This window comes from Heterocephalus glaber, unplaced genomic scaffold, assembly GCF_053883595.1.
Source record: "Heterocephalus glaber isolate CG9 unplaced genomic scaffold, H.glaber_assembly_v1.0 deba00001442, whole genome shotgun sequence".
Lineage (NCBI taxonomy): Eukaryota > Metazoa > Chordata > Mammalia > Rodentia > Bathyergidae > Heterocephalus > Heterocephalus glaber.
Window position 1 is genome coordinate 33,122,246 of NW_028258296.1, and position 12,252 is coordinate 33,134,497.

At 29.8% G+C, this 12,252-nt stretch overlaps 1 protein-coding gene across 2 annotated transcripts in view; it reads right to left on the reverse strand.

Annotated features, from left to right (window-relative positions):
- Positions 1-294: 294 nt before the first annotated feature.
- LOC110346572 (uncharacterized) overlaps positions 295-12,252 on the reverse strand; it is a 114,601-nt gene continuing 102,643 nt past the window's right edge. For both annotated transcript variants that reach the window (XR_015451814.1, XR_015451815.1), the window contains exon 6: positions 295-4,739. The gene's annotated coding sequence lies outside the window, so the exon portion shown is untranslated. The remainder of the gene's footprint in view (positions 4,740-12,252) is intronic.

Consider the following 12,252-nt stretch of genomic DNA (forward strand, 5'->3'; position numbering starts at 1 on the left):
GTTTTACAGCTATATGCATTGAGGAAGTTCTTTTACTGCATACCAGCAAACTTGACATTGGGAGGGGATAAAGATGATCAAAAATGAATAAGGATTTTTTTGTTTTGTTTTGTTTTTTAGAGACCAGATCTCGTGATATAGTTCAGGCTGGCCCTGAACTCACTGTGTAGCCCAGGCTGGCCTCGAACTCGCAGCGATCCTCCTGCCTCAGCCTCCCTAGTGTGGGGATAATAGACATTTACCAACATGCCCTGCTAATAAGGATTTAAGTAAGGATAACTGCGAACTAACCAAAAGTGTAAAAATACTTTTATTATTCCTTGGGCAGTTAAAATACAGAATCAGAAATGTAAAAAATCCCATACATTTTAAGGTGATGATTTAGTTTCAATTTAGAAGATGCTACTAAACAGTCAGAGAAATAAGTTCAAATATTTTTAAATGAAGGTTACCTGTGAAATAAAGGGCAAGCAGACCAGGCTTTATTCAACTATACCAGTAAACTTACCTAATCCTATCATCAACAAAGATTGACAACATTTATGTATATATAATATACCATGTTAGAAAATGAAAAGACAGAGGACTATAAACATAATTTCTGAAGTTGTACAGACTTATTAGAAAGAGAGGAAACTATCATAGAAGACATTAAGACGTGGTGTCTTCTTCTTTGTTCCTATATATGTGTAGTTAACAATAAATGTCCTTATTTCAGCATGACATACGTTGAAGTATGATACATGAAAAAACAAAGTAGTGTGGAAGCATCAAGGTAAAGAGATTAAAATCAGGGGAAAGCAGTATATTAAAAGGGCAACACTTCATGTAAAAGAATTAATATGGTCAAAAGGCTAATATTGGAAAAATAGAACAAGACAATGGAATTGCCCTGAGTACACAATGTATATAGTGCCATGAAAGTCTAAAACTTCAGGCTGACTAGAGTATTGAAGAGTTTTAAATGTTGGGGTAGAGTCCTAGTGATATTAAACGAGCCTGAAAAAATAGCAAAAATCTCAAACCCTGGAGTAACATGATGAGATGGTGGGTTTTAGGAAGGGGGCTTTGATGGAGGCCAGTGAAAAGAATGAAGGAAAAGTGTGGAGACAAATTGGAAAGAGTTATGTGAATCTAGATGATGGATGAGTGAAGTAGGAAATGAAAGAATGAATGGAAAGCAAGAGGAAAAATACTGTGTAAACAAATGCATATTAGAACAGATAAAATAAGTGAAGCTATTAGCAACTATGATTGTTACGGATTTTTACTTCTATATTTATGATTAATATTGTCTCAAATTTTCTTTCCTGGCATGTTACTATGTTATGATTATCAGAGTAATGCCAGCCAAATTGGGCTGAAATGTCATCTTAGCCTCTCTCTACTTTCTGGAGGAGTTTATGTAAGATTAGAATTATTTACTTCTTGAATATTTGGTACAATTCATAAGTGAGATGATGAATTCAATTATTTAACAAATACAGAGTTATTTGGGTTATCATTTTCTTTAGAATGAGGATTGGGAGTTTTTGTCTTTGAGAGCAATTGCCCATTTCATTGAATTTATCAAAACTGTTGGCCAGTCTCATCCATAATGTTCTCATATTATTATTTTAATGTCTATAGGATCTATGATAACTTTCCATTCATTTCTGACATTGGTAATTCATTTTTTTCTGAATCAATTTAACAAGAGGCCTATCAATTTTATTGATTCTATGAAAAGATCAGCTTTGGGTTTTGGTGGTTTTCTTTTATTGATTTTCTGATTCCCATGTCATTAATTTCTACTCTTCTATATTTCCTTTCTTCTACTCACCTTGAGTTTAAATTATACCTCTATTTTCTCCCTATATTTCCATTGTGAAACATGTTTGAGACATTTCATTTGTTATAAAAATTATCCAGTGCTTTAACTGAACTTTAGCCACTGTTTTGATATACTACTCTGCAAATTTTGATATTTGGTTTTTTTGTTAATAACATCAGAATATTATGTGGTTCCATTTAGTTATCATGAACTTTAGTTGGTATTGCTAAGAAAGATATGATTATATTATATTAGAAGTAAAGAAACGAAGACTTGAGCAAATGGAATACTCAAATATGTTTTGAAATCAGAGACTGCTTTTAAATATCTCACTCTTCACAATATACCATAAAGGTTTTGGGAATATTTCACAACTTCAGAGGTGTGGATTACTTCAAGAAACAAGATAAGGTTTTAAATACAGGAATAAAATAGAATCATTTTGGAGAATAGGGTAATTGTTTATATACTATGGGGAATTGGAACTATTGATGTGAAAAATAAGGTGGTATCTTGTAAAAAATTTATGCATTGAAATCTACACCTAATAGTTATTTTATTAAGAAAAAGATCACTTGGCATTTTCTACTCCTCCTAAGTTGAATTGGGCTAAATATGGTTTCATTTTCTTCTATGTACATTTTTTCTATATTCAGGTAGAAATATCAGATCTAAGAAAGTGACTAGGAGCAAATGAGAGGAGCTCCTAGAGATAGTTTAGTGGTTCTTGGAGGTGTTAAATCCCTAAGAAATGCTGAAAAGACAGTCATGGAATCCAGAAAAATGCTGGCAATTATGCATTCTGATCTATCATATTTTGTACAAATATATTTGCTTTATTTTACAGTATCAGAGTATCGGTAATAGATATACAATGATACTCTCAAAATAAAAAGTGGAATTATTACTGACAAATTCTGATAGAAATTGTGAAATATATGAAAAATATTTACAGTATCTTCCCTATCAAATTTACATAGAAAACTTTATCCAAAATCACTGTTCAAAAAGTGCTGAAATTTGCTTTTCATCTAAGCTGATACACGTGAAGTGTGATTAAATATTGTCTTCTTTAAAAATGAGGAAAATGAATAAAATGAAGGCCAAACCTAAAATAACACAAAAAAGCAATGTGAAATAGCAACACACTGGAAAGGCAACAGCAGTTTGTGAGCTTAGTAGAATGGCTTTGCTTCTGAAAAGAATGTGCTGCAGAACCAGAAGGAAATATTAAAAATCAATTAACATTTACAAAAGCACACCAGAGCATTGGTTTCTGTAAAACAGCACAAGTTATGTGGGAGACAATTTTCAGATGAAATAGCGTTTTTTTTCCTTTAAAATTTTTTAAAAGCTTGTAAGTAAATTAAAATTGTTACAGGAATGAAAATTTATTGACACTATAAAACTTGATGATGTACAGGAAAAACTTAAGCAAATACACCAGGAACAGAACAATGAAATATCTGGAGACTTTTACTGCACACTATTAGTATCTGATATTTCAGTTAAACGTAAAAATACATAAGGAAAAATATGAAAATCTGATGAATTTCATGGATTCCCCCCCCATATAGAAGTACCCATAAATATACACACAAAACACTTATACATTTCAAGGAACTTAAATACCTCCTAGGTGGCATTTTCATATCCTGTTAAAATGAAGAATTCTCAGTATGCAGAGGATCTGAGTAACCTAGTGCAACATTTTCAAAATCGTATATATATATATATATATATATATGATATATAGCGACTATGACCACGATATACCCACTCAAATAAATTTGGGAAATAGCTAGAAAACACTATATAATATAAATTCTAATCCTTGATTATTTCTCAGAGTCTCATATGCAATAAAAGACTATGCACTGTTTAAAAATGATTACTTTCTGTGAACCACTATTGTAATTGTTTAGTGTGTATTCATTATAAAATTCTCCTAATCCCATGAGCTGGATACTGATATTTACTCTACTTTACTGATACAGAAACAGTCAAAAAGCAAATTATATGACTTGCTTTGATTCACACAACCAGTAAATTGCCAGATCTAGGATTCAAACAATCTGGTTCAGAGTCTGTGTTATTAACAACAATAAAAACAGGAAGCAGAGGATTGAGGGACCATTGAATTTTTTGTTTTGAGATGAACCTATTAATATTCCATAGAAGTAGTGTTTTATTGCACATAATGTGAAGAATGGCAATATGACTAATTAGTTAGATTGAATGATATATAAATATATTCAGAACATATATATAATTATATAACTAAAAACTAATAATACAGGAAATGCTTATAGAATTTGAGCATTTATTAGACAACTAAAATATATCAATGTATTCTTAGAAATACAAATAGGATATATATTCTATATTTTTTGATAACATTACAATAAACTAGGAATTATTATCATTATTAGCTATGATATAATTGCAGCTGCTGATGCAGGGTCTCAAAATAACGCGCCTTAGAAAGATAGAAGTTCACTGCTCTCTCTCAAACAACTCTTTCATAATCATTAGACTATGCAGGGCAGCTCAATGGTGTCAGAAACCCAGACTTCTTCTATTTGCTATGAAAGACTTTCAGTTCCTGTTACCACCTTGGGGTCCAATGTCGCTGCTCCAGTTCGTCTCTTCGTGTCAGCATTTCAGGCACTAAGAGGAAGATGCATGCTTTTCCCTTCAGAGTAATGGTTGCCATCACTTTATCATCCAACCATTTTCAGGCACCTATTTTCCTGGAATTTAGTGCGATGGCAACACTCACCAACATGGGAGGCTGAAGAATGGTCCTCCATAGATTGGTGGTAATGTACTCAGCTGAAACTGTATAACCTTGTCAGAAGACGATGACAAACTTGGGGATGCTGCTGTAACAAGAGGCTATGGCTACTAGAAGAAAAATTTTCTCCTAATTCAGAGAAAAGATAAAATCAAAATTGTAATTACAGAGAGTTTAAAACTGGTGAGATGCTACCAAAACTATAATCATAAGAAAATTTAATGCTTTTATGGCTTTACATCAAATGAGAAAGAAAGAAAATAAATGAATTAATCATGCCAGTACAGAAGCTACAAATCTTTTAAATGAGTATAGAAAGGCATGGAAGAATTAATAAAGATACAATTGTAGATTAATAATTTATAAATGAGAAAAAACAATGGTAGATAAATTTGAATAGAGCCTTTCAAAACACCATTAAAAGAGACAAATTGAAGAAAATGCAAGTAAATAAAAAAGGATGTCAGTTCTTAACACAGTATATGGAAGAGAAAATATTACCACAGATACAAAAAGGGAAATTGATAATCAGAAGTCTACACCAACACCTAGTACAGTGCCTGTCAGAACACCTAACATGTGCCAGGAACTTCATTATTTATTTATTAGTTCATAGAAATTGGTTCACAAAAGACAGGTATGTATAAAATAATTAATATACAAATCTATTGAAGTAATGAAATCAACCTGAGAAGATCTTAGAAACATGAATCATCAAAAGCAGAATATGAAGAATATCAGTATTTTCTTAGTACATTCTAAGTACCAAGTGCTTTACGTATGTGCTTTTTAAGATTGACTTAAGCTTCATAATCCTAGAAGGAAGGAGGAGAATTTCAAAGCTGAGGAAAAAGATTTGAAAGAGTCAGTAATTTGCTCAGCCTCATAGGTTAATGACTGAATTGATATGTGTACCAGTATCTAAACTGAAAGTTGTTCTTTCCATGTTTTGTACTTCTTCATTCTAAAATTTTTCCTTACCAAGAATGTCATACCAAGTTCCTCCTACCTGAGCAGGTACATTGTATATTTTTTTAATTACTTAAAATTTTAGGGATTTGTATAAGGTTTCCTGTGAAAAAAGATAGAAGTTTCTTGTTGGTCTCCAAAAAATAATGTTGGTCTTAATTAACTGGTTTATCTGTCAGACACTGCTTGTTATTACAATTAATTGTGTTTCTCCTTCCTCTTAGTTGATAGGAAGATCAAAAAGCAGATGCCAGTTTATCCACAAAACCTTGTAACAAAATATCCTCTGCTTGTTTTTGAACTAACTTTATTTTTTATATTATTATTTAGCCTAAATTTTCCTTTTGTTTGATTTTGATGTCTTTATTATACCATAATGTTCTAAATATATTTGTAAATCTTTTAAAATGTGTACTGAGTTATAAATATAGAAATACCTAAACGTATAAATAATTTCTCCACTTCTTCTGTTGTTTTTATTATATTTTTCTGTTTTCCTAACACAGTTTAGTTTTCTTTGGCACTAACAATGTTTGAAATGTTCTATTCTATCACTACCAGATATATGGTAGATATATCTCCTAGGCAAAAAAGAAAAAAAAAATGAAAGAAATGCATTATCTACTCACAAAAAAGAAAAAAACAACCAAACCATCAAAAGGAAAAAAGAAATGAACTCTCTTTATAGAAACATATTATCACACAGAGATGCTACGTAGGTGCAAAAAGACAAGATTCCCATGAATTTAAAAAACAGGATTAAAATTGATTAAAAGGAAAAATAAGACATGATAATTATCTTAGAAATTAATAGTCAATAACTTCCACAAAATATGACTAAAATGAGCACAATAGAAGGATGGAGAGAATACATGAAAATATTGAGGATTTCATCAGCAATTAGAACATGTAAAAATAAATAAAACTCTAGAACTGAAGAAAATAATTAAAATTAGGAAGTCTAAAGATGGATATAATAGACAATACACAGAATAAAAATAATATAAACTGCAAAATTAATCCAGGAAATAAAGAAAACTGAGGCACATAACACATAACACATTTCATGTTTCAATCCCCTTTGGTGAAAGTAATCATTAGGTACTGCAAGCATGTACTCATTAAAAAAAGAAAATTGTGGCACAGAAAAAAACTCACAAAATACAGAAAAGCCTGAGAAATATTTAAGATATAGTGAAAAGATCTAATATGTATGTCATTGAGAAACTTAAGAAAAGCATAAAGAAAGATTGGATATCAAATTATTTAAATATGTAATGGCCACACATTTTCAAAAACATGACAGGGAATAGCAATCATAGTGTTAAAAAGTTCTGGCAAACCTGAGGAAAAATATGCAAATTGTACAGTGACTGCTTAAATCTAAAAGAAAAATAAAGTTGTCAAAGTGTAGAAATAGAAACATTCCCTTTAGAAAGCATTAATATCAAAATACATATGTAAAAGAAATAGTAAAACCAGAAGATAACCAAATAGTATACTAAGTGCTTGATATGAATAGTATTCCCAGAGAAAGTATTCTCCAAAATTTAAAAGAAAATAGGTTTTTTAGAGGTAAATGAATTTTGAAATAATCTATTGCTGTCAGAGTTAATTTTTTTAAAAAATCAACAAACATAGAGCCATCTTTAGATAGTAGAAAAATTATTAAACAAAAGATTGAGGAAAAGAATACAAAAATAAGTATACATATAAATATAAGTGAATATGATGTTAAATAAAAAATGCTACTAATGGGGCCGGGGATTTAGCTTGCCATTCAAGCGCAAGGTCCCGAGTTTGATCCCTGGTACAAAAAAAAAAAAAAAAATTCTACTAAATGCTAATGTCTTAGAAGTTTACAATGAATACAGAATTAAAATACATCATAACAGAAAAGATAGATGTAAGACAAATGGAGGAAAACTATTCTAAGGTCCTTGTATTGCCTGGGCATTGAAACACCAATAACTTATACTCACTAATGTGTATTTTAATGACTATGGCAAATCCCCCCAAAAAGACAAAGAATGCAAAATTAACAAAGTAACAGAGGAAAAATAGAATAGTAAAACATAATTGATTACTCCTGAAGAAAAGAAAGAAACAACATAAAAATCTAAAGCAACTGGTTTACAGAAAAAACAAATAGTATACTAATATTTTTCAACATCCCATAAGTAATTACATTAATTATAAGGACATCAAATATCCTGATTAACAGATTAAAAATAAAACACAACTATGCTACTTATTAGAGGTCTACCCTAAATATAAGAACTCAGAAGGAGTGACTGTAAAGAGAAGTAAGAAAGAAATATTATAAAGTGTTATTCAAAAGAAAATTGGATATTACCTGATTACAAGACAAACGTGATTTTAAGATGAGAAGAATTCTAGAGAAAAAGAAGAATGTTTTAAAGTGATAATCGGCCAACCAATAGCATATACAATTATAAAATTGTATACACCCAATAACAACATATATATGTATATATACATATATATGTATCTATCTATATCTCTCTAGAGAGGGAGGAGAGGGAGAGGGAAAATGAGAGGGAGAGAGAATAAAAAAATGCATACACACTTCAGAAAAAGAAAAATGATATAATGTTTTTTCAACAGATGGTGTTACCTGCATTTGTGGGACCCTAGAGAATGTTGTATATTGCAAAAAACACACTACACTGCTGGCCCTTAGAGAAAAATTGAAAATGCATAGACAGGAATCTCAATGACCAAGGTTACCCAAGCAAAAGTTTGTCATACTAATAAATTTCTGGAAGCTAATGGCCACCGCTTTGAGCAGCTCTTGTAATTGCAGAGGCAAAAGGTAACTTGTATTAGTATCATGATATCTCAAAAAATTAATATTAAAATATTTATACAAATTTTTCTTTTCCTGAAGGGATGATAGATAGATAGATAGATAGATAAAACAAATGCTGACAGATAAAATTCTAAAAGGTATATGAGAGAAAAAAATTCCAAAGGTATATGAGAAAATTTACCTCACCACTACTCATAGTTGATAGAAAAATTACAAGAAAAAATTGGATTGCAGAAATATACAAGATCTGAAGAACAAAATTGACTTATTGGCATAAATTGAACATCACATACAATTATGATAAAATGCATATTACCTTTAAATATATATTGAGTATGTAGCTAAAAACTAATCTTACCCGATTTCAAATAATTGAAAATACAAAGAATAGGCCATTGACCACTATTGAATTAAAATATAAAATAATAACAAATAACTAGAAAATCTCCAACTGTTGAAAATTGAACAATTTACATTACAATAATGCAATAGTAAAAGAAGTCCCAATGGAAATATAGCAACCTCATACACTGAAAAGCAATGCAGGATATCCAAACTGTGTGAATGCAATTTAAGTAGTGTTTGCTAGAGATATATTTATAGCTTTAAAATCTTATATTAGAAAAGAAAAAGGAATAAGAATCAACATCTAAGTTTTTATCTCAAGAAGCTAGTAAAATGAACATCACATTAAACACAAATAGAGTAAGTACAATAATTAACATAAGAGCAAAAATCAATGAAATAGAAAGCAAAAACATTAAAGAGAAATTCAACAAAGCATAAAGTTGTGGAGTTTTTTGTTGTTTTTGAATAATAAAATTGCTAACCACCCATAGGGCTGATTAAATCGCAAAAGAAACACCACCAATAGCAGAAACAAAAATAAAGATATCACTATGGGTCTTACTGATATTAAAAAGATAATGAATATTGTTAATGACTTTATACAAGTAAGGCAAGATACACAAATTCCTTGAAATACAATATTTAAGTTTTCAAAACAACATGGAGGTATTTGAGTAATTCTGTACTTTAAAAATTCATTCAAAATTTTCCACAAATATCCTCTAGTTGAATTTAATTTCCAAATATTTAGGAAGAAATAATGCCAATCTTACTTTTTTCCAGAAGATGAAAAAAAGAAAAGGAAACATATCTTACTCTTTTTTATGAGGCTCACAAAAACTTAGCACTAAAATTTGGCAATAATATTGCCAAAAAAATTAAATCATGACAACCTCTTTCATGAACACATGTGAAAAAAGTTATAAACAAAATATTAGCAAATCAAATAGAGCAGTGTATTCATGAGTTGATTTTATTCCATGAATTGCAATGGCATTTTAGCAATCAAAATAAATGAATACAACTGAAATTAACAATATAAAGGAGAAAACACATAAAAGTATATCAATAAATTAAAAATTGAACGTCATCATTGAAAATCTATTAGTACACAAAGAACAGATGAGATCTTCTGGAAATTGATCAAGTGATTTTAAAATTTGTGTAAAATTGCAAAGATTTAAGATTAGCCATGACAGACTTCTAGAAGAATAAATCAGAACAACTTTCACTAACAGTTATCATGTCTTAGTGTCAAGCTACAGTAATTATGACTGTACAATATTGACAAAATAATAGACCTATGAAAAACTGAGCATCCAAAAACATTCACAAACTCATATGGACATATGAAAAAATGATGTAATATGTCCAAAACATGATGTAATGTGTTGAATAGCCAAATAGAAAAATGTTTGACAATTTCAAAAGGGTAGATTGGGAATTGGAGTGTGGCTCAGCAGTAGAACACTTGCCTATTTTGCTTAAGGCCCTGGATTTGATCCCCAACAACACACACATACACATAAATAAATAAGACATGTAGATCAAGATTTTTAAATTAAGACAATAAAGATTAAGAAGAAAATAAAATATTTTAATGGGAAGATACAAAGATTTATTAATCAAGACAATATTGATTTTTTTTTTTGGTACTGGGGATCGAACTCAGGACCTTGTGCTTGCCCAGAAGGTGGCAAAACCAGTGAGCTAAATCCCTGGCCCCAGTATTAATTTTATATGAAGTATAAAATTTTCTATGCTAAAAATCAGAATGTTTTCATAATTTTAAAAATCATGAATAGAATCAAAACCAAGTTATACTGGTAAAACATTTGTGTGTGTGTATTTGTGTGTTTATGTATATCTGACAAGACTAATGACTCACCTAGACTACATTACAAACACCTTCAAGTTAATGAGAGAAAAGTATACAGTCCAATAGAACAGCTGGCAGGGACTTGAATAGACAACTCACAGAAGATACACAAATGACCAATGGATACGACAAAAGGTAATCAATTTCAGTGATCATCAAGCACTAAGTATGTAAACCAGATTGAGATATCTATTTATCCAGCAGAATGAATATAATGAAAACTAGAGATAATTCCAATATTGATGAGGATATAGTTACAACTGAAACCTCTTGTAATACTAGTGTGAATATGAACTAGTAAAAGTATTTTTAGACAGTGCCTGGACTGTGGGTACTAATGCTTCTTATATGCATTACCAGCAATTGAACTCCATTTATACTCTGCAGAAATTAGTATTCCCATCTCTGTGTGTGTCTGTGTTTAATTTTAGCCAAAAGCTGGAATAAAAAAAAACAAATATTCATCAAAAAGGGGTAAGTCAATTACAGATATTTATTAAGAAAAAATTTAACACCATAAATTGATGAAAATAAAGACATTATTATTTCCTGCACAAACATGGATAATATCCAAAGATGTGATATTGGATAAAAGAAAACAGACAAAATAATGAATACTGAAGCTCAACACTCGAGTTCGATCCCTGGTACCAAAAAAAAAAAAAAAAAATGAATAATGCATGTTTACATAATGTAAAATTCAAAAGCAGGCAAATTTACCTATGGTCTAGAAGTTGGACAGTACTTCTGAGTGTATTAATTTGTCGAGAGTACATAAATATTGCTCCTAGGGTGTACATAATGTTCTAGTTCTTGGTCTAGGAGCTGAGTATACAGCATGTCAACTTTGTTAAAATTCATTAAGAAAGGAAACTTAAGACTTGTTTATAATGTATATCAATAAAAGATGTTTATATAATATATAATTATATATAATGCTTATACAATATATAAATAAAAGATGCTTAAAATTGCAAAAGAAAATTTAAAAAAAATTATCCACTAAAACCTTAACAAAGTACTCTATTCTGAAACTTTAATTAACACTTTAATGCTTATATAATTTTCTTTATGTATCCAGTGAATTTAAGTTGATTTTTATATAATTGCTACCAACTGTCTTTATAACACTTATTCATAAATTCTTCTCTGCTGTTTGACTACATGCTTTAATAAATTTTAATCATCTTCCCACAAGTGCTTTTTCTATTATATTCTATGGTTGTATATTTCTAGTTTTTGTTCAGTGAATTGCTTTATTATTGATTAATTTTAAAATAGACAACATCTGACAAGGTACTTTTCATCTCTCTTCTTACTATACAATTTATCTACAGTCTCATGTACTTATTTTTTCTCATGAATTTTATCCATGCTATTTAAATGATCTTTTATCCTCAGTTATCTTATAAAGTAAATGACAAGCATCACAAATTTTTATGCAAGATTACTCCCAACTATATTAGTATTGTAAGAAGAAAACACCTGGTAAAGACTTTGGAAGCAAATTTTAATATTTTAAATAATGTGACTGGGACAAAAAATCAGCCAAAATGTGGAAGGAATAAAAAAGTGATAAAAGACCTGAGAGTGTATTATTGGTAATTAACTAA